This window comes from Corvus brachyrhynchos, unplaced genomic scaffold (genome assembly GCF_000691975.1).
Source record: "Corvus brachyrhynchos isolate BGI_N302 unplaced genomic scaffold, ASM69197v1 scaffold255, whole genome shotgun sequence".
In the NCBI taxonomy this organism is placed as follows: domain Eukaryota; kingdom Metazoa; phylum Chordata; class Aves; order Passeriformes; family Corvidae; genus Corvus; species Corvus brachyrhynchos.
The window spans coordinates 929,365-942,225 of record NW_008238358.1 but is presented as its reverse complement, the minus strand read 5'-3'; the positions used below and the strand labels follow the sequence as shown (position 1 = coordinate 942,225).

General features: G+C 39.1%; 1 protein-coding gene across 4 annotated transcripts in view; it reads right to left on the bottom strand.

Annotated features, from left to right (window-relative positions):
- Positions 1 to 1,240: 1,240 nt before the first annotated feature.
- The window catches only part of INO80D (INO80 complex subunit D), a 46,502-nt gene continuing 34,881 nt past the window's right edge, over positions 1,241 to 12,861 (bottom strand). For 3 of the 4 annotated variants that reach the window (XM_008634694.2, XM_017735633.1, XM_017735632.1), the window contains one exon: positions 1,243 to 12,833. The gene's annotated coding sequence lies outside the window, so the exon portion shown is untranslated. Of the gene's footprint in view, positions 12,834 to 12,861 lie in introns of all 4 variants that reach the window. The other variant, XM_017735634.1, reaches the window with a different exon arrangement.

Below are 12,861 nucleotides of genomic sequence, written 5' to 3'. Positions count from 1 at the left end.
TATTCCCATCTCCCAGGAACACAAGGTATTAAAGCACAATTTCATCTTGGCCACAAAACCTTTGCAGCACATGTTAGCATGAAAGACTACACCACTCACTGACACTACTTACCCCTCAGCCTGAATTACAACCTGATACTGTGAAATGCTGCCCTAATTACGCTGTCTAGAATAGCTGGGCCGCTGTTCATTAAAAGAGAAGTCAAGTTACTGAATCTCTCTCTCATCAATCTCTGCTGGTTGTTATTCCGATGACCAGCTCAGCATTGAGACTGCTAATGAAAAACAGAACCTGGGAGATGGTCTCACCAAGGACACAACGGCTCCCTAGCAAGTCACAACCTCAGACACACCGGAGATGGAGACAAGCAAAGCAAACATCAGTGGAAGCACAAAACCCTCATGTCAGAAAGCAGAGGCGAAAGACTTCCCAAAACAAATGGTGAGAGGGAGATGCAGCAGCCATCTACTTACTTTGAAGTGTCTAAGGCGTAGTTCTGTCTAAGGAGAGGACATCCTTCAAGCTACTGTGGAAAAGCCATGCTGGGAGCTGAACCCTGGCACTGGAAGGGCAGTGCCAGCCAAGGCAGTCCTGTTGGCACCAGCTGCAGCAGGGTGGCACAAACAGCAGCTGTGTCCAAACCAGGCAGTGGTGATTCCCAGTGTCTGACCAATGTAGGTCACATCCATGCCTTGGCCTGGCAAGCCTACCCCAAGAGCTGACCAGAGCCACATAGCACCTAAGCAACCATCATTTCTCATCCACGTGCTACTCATCAAAATAACGCCAAACTCCAACTTAACCAGTTTTGTTGATGAAGCAGGTATATATTTTTTAAATCTCAGAAAACATAACAACATACATGAGAAAATTCTATTCTATACCCCTTAAATGATACTTCCTCAAACCAGAAAACAGGATGAAGAGGATCTGGTCTCCAGACCAGTGATCCAGAGCTAGAAAGCACTATAATTAGAATCAGGACTGAGACTGAAGACCCCGGGGTTGTTTGCAAAACTAATTAGCTAATGTCATTAGAAAGCAACAGAGAATAGGCAAGAGCCAACTCAGACTCTACAGCAATCTAAGCTAAGGACAGTTAAATAACTGTACTTACGATATGTTTTAAATGAAAAAAAAAATCACTTTATGGAGTAGATTTCATCCTGGGCAATATCCATACATCTTGGACTTGGCAAAATGGCTTGCAGAAGAGGGTTTCATCATAATAAACACAGCTACTTCACAGCAAGATTTATTAATACATCCAAAAGAAAGAAAGAAAATCATTTTGTCACACTATATACAGATAATACATACAGTGTTTTATACACATATTACATCAGTTTTTACACAAGAAAAATATACATAAAAATGTAAACTTTTGTATACAAAAACCCTTAAACAAATTAAACAAGGACCAGATAACAAAAGGAGACCAATCTATTATCATTTAATTGATTTTTTTTTAAAATGGTAATACAGTACATTCATTGAGAAGTATGAGGAACATGTCAGCCAACCTTTCCTATTTAAAGGGAAAGTACAAACACAAGCTTTCCTCCCCGCCCCTGGAATGCTGTCCGTGAGCCTCCAGCACTAGAAGCAGTGGTGCGAGTTGCCATTGCTGCCAGGGACCCTGAAGGAAGGGACCCTTCTTCTTGGGCACCTCCATGCACCACTCTCCAAAAGCGACACGTCCACAGAAGCAACCTGGGCTGGGCTGTTTGTGCGTATTAGCCAGTCTTCCAGCTAATACCATGAGACGGGACGCGGCAGTGCCCGTTTGTATGTTCCCTTTAAGCAGTCATTAAGTGGATTAGCGTTGCTGGAGGAAGTTGCTTATTTTCCCAATGTATGGTATGCTGAACACGTGTCAGGGATGAGAGGGAGGAAGGAAGGGGTGTAAGAGACTGCTAATCCTTGCTACCATGCAGTTACTTCAAAATCAGGTACGTTTGCAAGCTACAATTCACTGGTTCAAAATACACTGCCTCACCTTTGCTTTCCCACTGCAACTTGTTTACATTTTAAACTCTAGTGACCGAACAACTGTATGAGGCTCTTTGTTACAAGGCTGTTTCTGATATCAAAGCATGATCAAGCTACCTTTAAAATGACACCAAACACAAACTTCTCGGAGACAGCCTTAAAAAGAGAGAGCATTCCCTCTAAGCACTTCAGATTGTCCATTTGCCACCTTCTTTTATTAAGTCTAGGATAAATATATTTACCCTTAACTGCAAAAAGGATATTGGTTGAGCTTCTGACATCTGTTTTGCTCCACTTGCACATAAACATTTTTGGGAATTGGAGGGAAAAAAACCCAAAAAACAAATCCACAACAATAAACCCGAATTTTAAAACCTCAGGCATAAAATAAGAAGGGAATTATTTAACGTGTTGGTGAAAAAACAATTGCAGAAACTTGAACTTGTCGGAAACAAACAGACGATAGATTCCAATGAAGGCTCCTCACATTAAATAAGTTAGACGGGTTACAGACATCTTCAATAAAAACATCCATCCTCCACAAAGTATGTTAAAATGAAACACAATAGTGATGCACTGGTATTTCTCCTAAAAAGGACAGAAGGACATGAAATCTCCTTAGTGATATCAGTACTATTGAATGTAGGAGGTGAACAATGATTTACGAAAGTAATGAGGGAAAAAGAAAATCATTAATCATTAATTATAATTGGACAAAAGGGGATGGGGCAGAATGCAATTACTGTATGCCTCAGAAACACCTGAAGGAAATAAATACTTAGAAACTTGTGTTTCCATTTCTTTCACCTAAACAATGGTGGAAATAAGGGCTTGTCTGCTTGCTTTTGTTTTATTGTTTCCTTTTGTTTCTTTTCTTTTTTAAAATAACAACCCTTCTAGTAAAAATTCAAAAGACAATCACAAATGGCTTTAGATAATTAAAAGTCTCCTTTTTAAAATAAAACTTTGATAACACATTTCTCCATTTCTTCTATATAATGCAGCTTCAGTGAAAATAAGTAGTAAGGGACAGCAATTTGCAAAAGAAAGTGTGGAAAAAAATTGCCAACCAAGGTTCGTAACATATACACATGTATATGCAGGACATCTACACTCTATATACATATTTAATATATGTATGCATGAGTATATATCAGGAGATAACCAACAGGTACATTCTCCACATACATAAACTGAAACAGCATAATAGGTGTGTGCATATCAATCTATATGACACACAGGCAGTACACAGACATACCCATACACACGCCCCAACACATGTATCATAGAAATCGTGTGTGATTGCATGAAAGCGCCGATGGAACGGTACACCAGTTACCTTTTTCTAACAGAAATGCAAGGAAGACAAAATTCCATGGCTGAATTGTGGCCAAGAAAAGTTGTGTCATAGCCATATTGAAAACATGGAATCCAGTATGGCTCAATGACAGAACTGGAGCAGCATTCTCCTCTGAAACTGAAGCCTAAGTTACACAGCACTTCAGTGTGACTGAGCAGGTTGCTGACAGCTGCTTTCTGCTAAAAGGATATAGAAGCTCCATTTAGCCAGAAAACAGAAAATAAAACACTTAAGCCCACAATTTACTTGCATAAGCAAGATCACCCAATACACAATTAGATGCAAAGTGCTAGCATGTTAATGATCAATTCTGTACTCCATTTTAAAATCTGTTTTATGGTAAAGTGTAACAAACTGTGTTTCTTTTGATATGTTTGATGACAACCCCATTGCTCAGAACAGAGCACAGGGCTGCGTTCTGCTTACTGCCTGTGTTACGGGAAACACAAACCAAACTTCTTTTCTGTCCCTAGCATTGAAAATTGGAAGGTAATATTTGGTGGGTGCAATTTTCTCATTTTGACCACAAATATGATGCTGGGTTAACCTTTTAATATGCTAGGAAGCTTTGCATCAGGTTCCATGAAAAGTTTGTATTCATCTGCAAATCAGTCACAGTCCTACTGAATCACAATTGAAGCTGGGGAAGTTTGCATAAATTCAAGCAGGTGCTCAGGGCCCAATTCAGCTACCACTCCAGTCACCAAGAGAATTTCCCTAATGCATAAGCAGAGCTGGATTGGGCCATTAAAGCTGATTGCTGCTAGCAAGAGAAACTGCAGAGATGCAGGGACAAGGAGGAGCTGGAATGGAGGCAATGGAGCAGAGAAGCACAAGAAGTTGGCATTGAAAGAGGCCTCAATGAGACTAAATATAAAACAAAAGCAGAGACATAGCAACGAAACTCCACTGTGAGGGCTGAGGTAACAAACCAATGGTGATCAAGCTCAGATCAGTCTCCGAGTCATCCAGACCCCTCAGAAGAATTTAAAACAACTTGTCTGGCACAAGTGCTTACCTGTTACACATATGTTATGTGGACAGTCCCTCTCTAGCTCACACACTTACTCATGTTACAGCTAATGTACAGGTGTGTGATACAAGGTATATTCCATCTATAAATCTGTATGCATGTATATATAGATTTAGATTGATTGTATTCATACATATTTATTGTACATCATGAGGGCAAGTCCACATTCAGCAAAATGCTACCATTATCTCATATACAGATATATCTCTCTGTACAGGTATACATAAAAATGGGTCTATTCTCCCCCATAAAGCCATAACGATTTATGCTCCTAATTCCCATTACCACCAAATAAGCAGAAGAAAAGGCCTCTGACAACTTCTACCTCCCTACCCTTTTGCCTGTATGCATATGTGCCAGAAACAAATTGTGGAGAGAAGGAAAGGGGGGGGATGCCTGGGGGGAGTATCAACATAATGACATGGAGGGGAATTTAAAAAAAAAAAATTCTAAAAGAATTTCAAATTTCTGTTCAATACTGGAAGCTCTGTTTTTCTAAAAAGGTTTTTAAAGTCACAAGGATCATCATACTTAAAAGTGATACTGTATGAATAAATAACGATTAGGTTACTTTCTCCAGCCTAAACAGAACAGTCTGAAGAGTGAGCCAATCCACAAGAATGTTTCTGACTTCTCACAATTTCAAGTGAGAGCTCCTGTAAAGAAATCTTCCTTCTCCAATTATGAAAAAAAGGTAAGTGGTCACAATCAAATTCAGAATTTCACAGCCTACGTGAAACTCCCTTGACTGAATGCGTGTTTTGTTCTGCAATCCCACAACAGCAATTTTGCGGCAAAATTGACACACAAAGATCCTCAGAAGAGGAAAAAAATCTACTTTGAAGACAAGATCCCTTTATGGAATGGAGACCACTCCACAAACAGTACCCCTTACAGTCTAATTGGAAAACCCAAGTACACAGATTGACAACATTTTCCAAGTCAGACCATAGGAGATTAGGGTATTAATCTGCAAAGATACAGCAATTCTCATGCCTCTCCATCCCACTGAATGCAAACCCCCCATTCAGTTTCTCCTGAAAAAACTCATTTCTTCCATCGCTCCTCCTCCCCGATTTGTTTTATTTAAAGGCTGTCTTTGGGAGCTTGGTATTTTCATGGCATTTTAAACAGGGCTCAAAGCAACTCATTTGAAAAACAGTAAAATTGACATGATATCAGAGTTAGCCTTATAACAGAAGATTATATAGTAGAGAGTTTCAGTTATTTATACAACAGTGAGGACATAACAACCCCCTACTAAATAATCACATTTCTACAATACATTCCATCACCTCTTGACTACTTTTCTCTTTACAAAACTATGACCTACATACAATATACACATTCGTATCACACATACATCCCCCCCCAATGCATATTTTTTGTGTGTATATATAATACATACATGCACACAAGCAGTCTAATTCTATTTATAAGTCACAGTGGGAATTCCTTTGTGAGGAAAGGAGGGGAAAATTCCTGAATAAGACACTGCAGATTCCTAATGTTCCAACTTTTCAAATTCCAACTCACAGAGCTAACTGGAAATAAATACATTTAAAAAAAGAAAAGGTCTTACAAACTTGGTTCACAACTCCCAGCTACAGTAGTTGGATTTTTAAATTTGATCTATTTACCCTGTAACTAAATTTCTAATCATAGGTACAAACCACGGATAAATTATTGCAGAATGTAACACTCAAAATTTAAAAAGAGTTATAGGAACAGTAATATAAGGGTTAAAAAGAGTTCTATACTTGTTGATACAGGATACCATTTTATTTTATTTATATATATATATCTATATATAGATATAGATATCTGCAAGGTAGCAAAGAATAGCTGTACACCTTGACACGGCAAAGATCCAGTGTAAAAAGGTGCTTCACTAGTTTGTTTTTCCAAAAAAGCTTGTATATAATTTTATAGCTATTAAAAACACATATGCAACATAATTCATTACACTCAATACAGCTTTAGTATAAAACTTATAATTTATGAGGTGATGTTAATAGCATAAATTAATATACCATTTCTCTTAAAATCTACAATAAGTATTCTGAAAGCTCATTGGGGAAGGGTATCTTTAAATAAAAAGTTTAAAGCTGAGCGTGATGAAAAAGATTCTGTATGTTGAACTTGAGATGAGAGCCCCGAGAAGAGAAAGAGTCCGTAAGCCAGACACCGTTGACTATAAAACTGAACAAAGATTTCTCCTTCTTGCACTCTCACTTGGGTGACGCTCTACCTTAAATTATTATTTACTTTTAAAACTATTTACTTTTTTCTCTTTTTTCCTGGTTTTTTTTTTCTTTTTTTTTTTTTTTCTTTTTTTTTTTTTGTTAACTGCCCTTATTTCCACAAGGAATCCCTGAGACATACCCAAAACTGTACAGTGAAGTTCATCACTGTTCAGAGAAACTGGTTCAACCCCTTCTGGTAGGATGTAGCTATTTTGCATGAGAATCAAAATGTCCATCACTTCAGAATGAATCTATTTGCACCAGAACCAACTACACTGTTTAAGATGCAGGTTAGAGAGTCATTTCAGGGTAAATCAGTCCACTCCAAGGTAGAAGCCAATGCCATCGCAGTTAGCTACATCAGAGCAATCTGCACCAAAGTTAAAGTTTTCCAGAGGATATCTGGGAACATTACCTATCCAGAGTTCATCTCCATGGCCACCAGCTGACAACAACAGAAAGCAGGTTAAACATTAGCATTACCGGACCAAGTTCAACATGCCTACGTGCTCAACACACTGGTAACTCTGGACATCTCACTGTGTCTGTGTTTGGGGGACTAGCAAGAGGAAGAGTAGGTAGAATGCATTTTTCTACAGCAAGTTAAGTACAGTTTTATGGGCAAAAGCTGAAGTTTCATCCTACTCACTTCCAGACCAAATTCTATAACCTAGAGTAGACTGAAAAGGTGCCAACACTTACTTCAAGGAGACAGATAAAGAAAGCCTTCTCCCAACTATTGCTGTCAACTTACAGCCATGCCCACTTTGTCCTTTCATGCTTCCACTACATCACCTCATTCCACAGTAGCTAGAGAAGGAGCAGAGTAAAACGGGAAAGCAAAGAACCACCTTAAGAAGTACCAGCACAGCAAAGGGAAAATAGTCACTAATTTTTGGGGTTTTTTTTTAAAAATAGGCTGAAGTCACGAGTGAGAAAATTGTTTTAAGACGCATTTTTTCTAACTCCTTCTCCTCCCGAAACTTTTCTTTCCCAACAGTAGTGCTCGTTTTAAAGACAAGACTGAAACCTTAACTGATAAGTTAATTGGTCTCTTATGACCAGACCTCTCCTTAAGTCCCAAGTTTAGTGAACACTAATACAGATTTTTGTCACCAACCCTCCTTACTTTTATTTGGGCTTGAGCATATTAAGAAAGAGTAATTTAGATACTAATTTGTGACTTTCTACTGATACACATCTCAAAAGAAGAGGAACTTCTGAGAAGGTAAATTCTTGCTAAAAATGCCTGTATATTCATTGCTAGCGTGTGCACTCCTGTGATCAATGTTGTACCCTCAGCATCTAGTTCATGACATATTAGCATGCTGTGAAACATCTCCCTACTCACTGATCTGAGAAATACTTTGATCTATTGCACTGTCATTCTAGCATCCAAACTGTATGTTTTGAATTGCAGGAATCTCTCCTCCTTTTCATTTTGCAGTCACATTCGCTCAGAACCACGGAAGACTTACCAGCTGGCATAATTTACATTGGAGAAGTGTCTGAGAATGGGAAAATAGAAGCAAGAAATATGAAGAATGTAGAGTGGAAGGAAATAAAGGAGGTACAAGATGTAGCCCACAAATCCCCATCATTAAATGTTACCCAAAACATCAGAAAGACCTTGTGACCAGAAGGTGAAAAAGACTTAAAGATCTGGCCAGCGCACTAGCCCCAAACTATTCCTTCAGTTACTATTTCTACCACCACTGGACCTTGCAAGAAGTCTGCCCAGGAGACTCCTTCACACGTAAAAATACAAAAGAAAAAATACACCAGTTCCACCAGGGAAGCTGTCCGGACAGCCACACAAATGTCGCACTGCCGAAGATCACTGCAGGTAACTCTTCTATTGTTTGTCAGCTGAAAGCACCTCCTGCCACCATCCTGCGCCCCGCAACTCTTGAAAGGTTAACTGCAGGTAGATGACTCTTCTAAAATTTTTTCCCTCCTCTCTGCCCAAAGGCTCATACTGTTGGAGAATTCATGAGTGGATTTAGCTCACTGCAGCACAAAGATGGGGAGACCAAATTCTATAACCTAGAGTAGACTGAAAAGGTGCCAACACTTACTTCAAGGAAACAGATAAAGAAAGCCTTCTCCAACTATTGCTGTCAACTTACAGCCATGCCCACTTTGTCCTTTCATGCTTCCACTACATCACCTCATTCCACAGTAGCTAGAGAAGGAGCAGAGTAAAAGGCCCTTGGAGGCCCAACAATGCCTACAGGGAAATGCAGCAGCAAGGAGGCTGCAGGAGCTCAGGGAGCAGCCGGAGCTCAGAAGCAGCCTAAGTAGCCACCAGGGCCAGCTTCTCAGGGAAGAAAACTGCCCACTGTTTATTGTACACCTCTGAGGGACTCTCCCGGCAAGTAGATTCAATCCCAGACTATATTTAGATGTGGTTACAGCAAAACAAAGCTTCAAACTGAATTTGGCTACTGGCTTGCAGGTTCAATCCTAGGTCTTTCGTCTTGGCCATGCCCTAAAGCCAGCAGCAGCTCACAACAGAATATCCTAATTTTTCAATACTCATCTTCCTTTTATAAAAAAAATAAAATAAAAAGCCACTTCCCTTGGCTTCTCTTTGCTATTAGGTACAATTCCCCTTTGACAATTTATTTTCTCTGATTTTTGCCTAGCAGGCAATAAGCTTCTCAGGGCTTTCAGTGCTTTCAAAATGAGAACTGCAAATCCCCATTTTCAGTTGGAAATCTAGCTGTTGCCATTTTCTCCACAGTGCCTGAGGCAGACCTGCAACTGTGCTACCTCTCAGCATTACCAATTTAAAGCCTTTATGCTCAACCATAGAGAGAAGCATGCTACTAATGAGAAGGGATCTAAGCAAGAACCTGGAGGAACTGGAAAGCAGGAGGAGACAAAATGATGCGTCTTTTCCTGTATCATAATTATGAAGCCAAAGAACAAATCAACTTTGAGGTATCTAAGTGCATATGGTTCCCCTCAAAGCTGGTGTAAAGTCTTCCTAGGTGAAACGAAACGTCATACACACCAGGAGAGCATGAAGCTATTCCTGATAAGCCTCTACACTATCAAAATTTATCTTGTGTTAAGTACTTTTGTACAGAGACTGAGGTGCTATTATTGCCAAAATTATGTAGATGATATTCTATTCGATGTCTAATTTTTTTCATTCTTTAAAACTCCAATCTTATGTAAGAAATTAACTTTTAGGTTCAACTAGCCTTATTCCATTTCTCAACACATAATGGGCACAACAGGTATTGAGCATCTGAAATTGCTACACTGGCTCTTTGGTGAAGGGCTGGTGAAGAGTGCTAACTGGTGTAAGAGCTGATACTCAAAAACATTTGTGAGGGAGCATGGATTCTACTCAGGAACCACATAAATAACAGCCTCAATGACTACCTTAACCAGGCCAGCAGTATTTCCCAGAGGAAGAGGTGTGACGTTTCTCTGACTACACCCACCTCTCAACTGGATCTCTCACATCCAACAGTAAGACACTGATGCACTGAAGTCAACAGGTTGTGTGGGTGTAGAAACCCACCTGGAATGATCTACCTTGTAAAGCTAAGATCAAGACCCGTAACTGCTTGGTAGCCATGTAACCATGAAATTGGTGGCAGTGAAAAAATGAGAGGTGAACCAGGAAAAGGCAAGAGTGGTGGCCCGTTTTAGAACACTGTGGCAGACAGGACAGAGGGATTCCTATTTCAGCTGTATACAAACTGAAGTTTATTTTTGAAAGTGCAGCTTTATTGCAAACTTAGTTTGCTCATTGAAAAATGTTACGCAGTCACTTTTCAGGGAAGAGTCGTCAAGCGATACAAAAATTGCAACCTAGCTGGGGGAAGGGACTTGATATCCTAAGCTACTTCAAAGAAACGCAGGTACATAAAGGCCATTGATTTCAAATGGGAATCATGGACCTGCATAGCTCTGACAGCTTTTGAAATTCCCTGTCTAAATCAATGCACAGATTAGGAGCTGGATTCTGTTCTGAGTTAGACCAGTACAAACTCACCGTGACCTTAGACCGGAAAGCTCCTCTGTAATTTATACCAACGCAACCAAGCAGAACTTGGCTCTCAGTTCCTATCCTCTCTTCCCCCCAGCATTTGCCAAGAAAGAGAAATATGATGTGGGGCAAATATACTCTGCACTAGCTGCAGCTTCATTAGAAGTTTGATGGGCACAAGAAGCATTTCAAGACCAAAGCCCTGAAACCAATACACAGAAATTAACACCCTCTAAAATTACATGAATACACAAGCAGATTAAAGAATTAACCATTTGGTATACTAGTTCTCCACTCTTTTTCAGTCAGACATCCCAGCATATCGAAGAAGGTATATGAACACAACGAAAATCATCTGCAAATCAAACAGTTGTCTCCTCAACAAAGTATGGGTAACATAATACAAAAATAAATAAAAGCCTTGTCAGATTTGCCTCATTCACAATATCACTGGGCATTCCTCAATCAGCAGGACAATCACAAGCAGGATTTCATAGGCTTCAATTAAACTTTTTATGTGATTTAAAAACATTTAAGTGTTACAAACATATTTAAATCACCACTTAAAAATATTCGGCTTATATTATTAAGATCTATTTTACCATGTATGAAATAATGACTTCATAACAACAGAAGCATGAAAATAATTTTTGTTTCTTCCACCCACATACACTTGCAATTTCAGAAAAGGACATATGCATTATCCATACTCCTTTATATTTAAAGAGGACAGATCAGTCAAGAAAAGAGGAATAGTGTGATTGCTACAATAGTAAAAAGACACAAGACCTATCCCATTTAAACTCTGTTTCTTAGGAAGATGGAAGGAGAGGATTGGTGTGTGCCTGACTGCTAACGAAATGAATTTCTATAGCAACTAAATTCCATTCAGTGATCCTTTGCTCATAAAGTTTATTAGGCCTCCCTATTACATGTGCTTGGTTCTCTTAAATTCCTGAAATAGACCAGAATACACGCAGGTAGGACTTTTTACTGTAAGGTAGAATAAAATCCATCATCTACAGTACAAGACTGAAATGTAGAATTTTCTATTTTCTCTCATCTGCATCTCTGAAACAAACCAAGAAGAGTAGAGACTTATATTAAACAGGAGCTACTTTTACAGTCAAAGTCAGAGTACAGTAGCAAGTGTGAGCCCTATAGAGTCATAAGCAAATTCCTTCTTGATAAGGAGATGCAAGTAGACACCTCAGAATTTCTGCTGCTATAACCTCTTGGTTTAAAAAACAAATTATTAAAAAATAATAATTATTTTTAAAAATCTAAAACCTAGCTGACTCCTTTCTTTAGGAACTGGAACTACTACCAAAGAGTGAATACTATCGTTAGCAGGTGATCAGTACAAACAAAACCATCCTGCAGACAGAAGGAATTCTCACCCATTTTGCTTTAGTGATTTCTCTTTTGGCTAGCCATGACTGCTGATAGGTACCTGCTAGTTCCTTACATACATTCCACTTCCCAAACAGAGCATCAAACCCTACAAGTGTTGAAAAAACTATATGGCTCCCAGGGAATTAAAAACTATCCAAGAAAGTCTCACTAGTTAAACATATTGTGAGAAATGCATCCATTTGAAACTTACAATGGATCTGACCTAGACTTGTGTGGATGGGCAGAAAACCAACCTAATTCTTCCTGTTTCAGCTGGGAAATTCCTGTCAGTCTGTCAGGCAAAGAGTTCTGGACAAAGACACACTTGAAAAGGCAAATCATCAATGCTACAAGGCCACAGTAATTCAGCAAGGAAGGGAATTTCTCACAGGAATCTTCACTAATCCATGATCTATATTTCAATCCTTCTGTTTATCTTTCTTTTTTTTTTTTTCCTGGGCTAACTTCATATCAGTCTTCAAATCTATGGGCAACCAGACAACTGATCCCTTTGCTACTCAATGAATTAAAAATCATGATAATAAAAAAAACCAAAAATCAGCATGCAGTAAGAACAGTGACCAGTTCTGGAAGGGGACAACTCCCACTTCTTCACCAAAAGAAGAAAAGGAATTGCTGCTCCCTGCACCCCAAACGGACACACGCACACAGAGGAGGTCAAGAGACTATTTCAAGAAACTGCCAAACTCATCCTTGAATCATGATCTTGATTTAGGACTTCAGTGCACCATTCTCAAATCAATGTGTGCAGCCAAGTTTTCCATGCCAGATGCTACCTTTGGAAAAAGAGTAAATTAAAAAAAA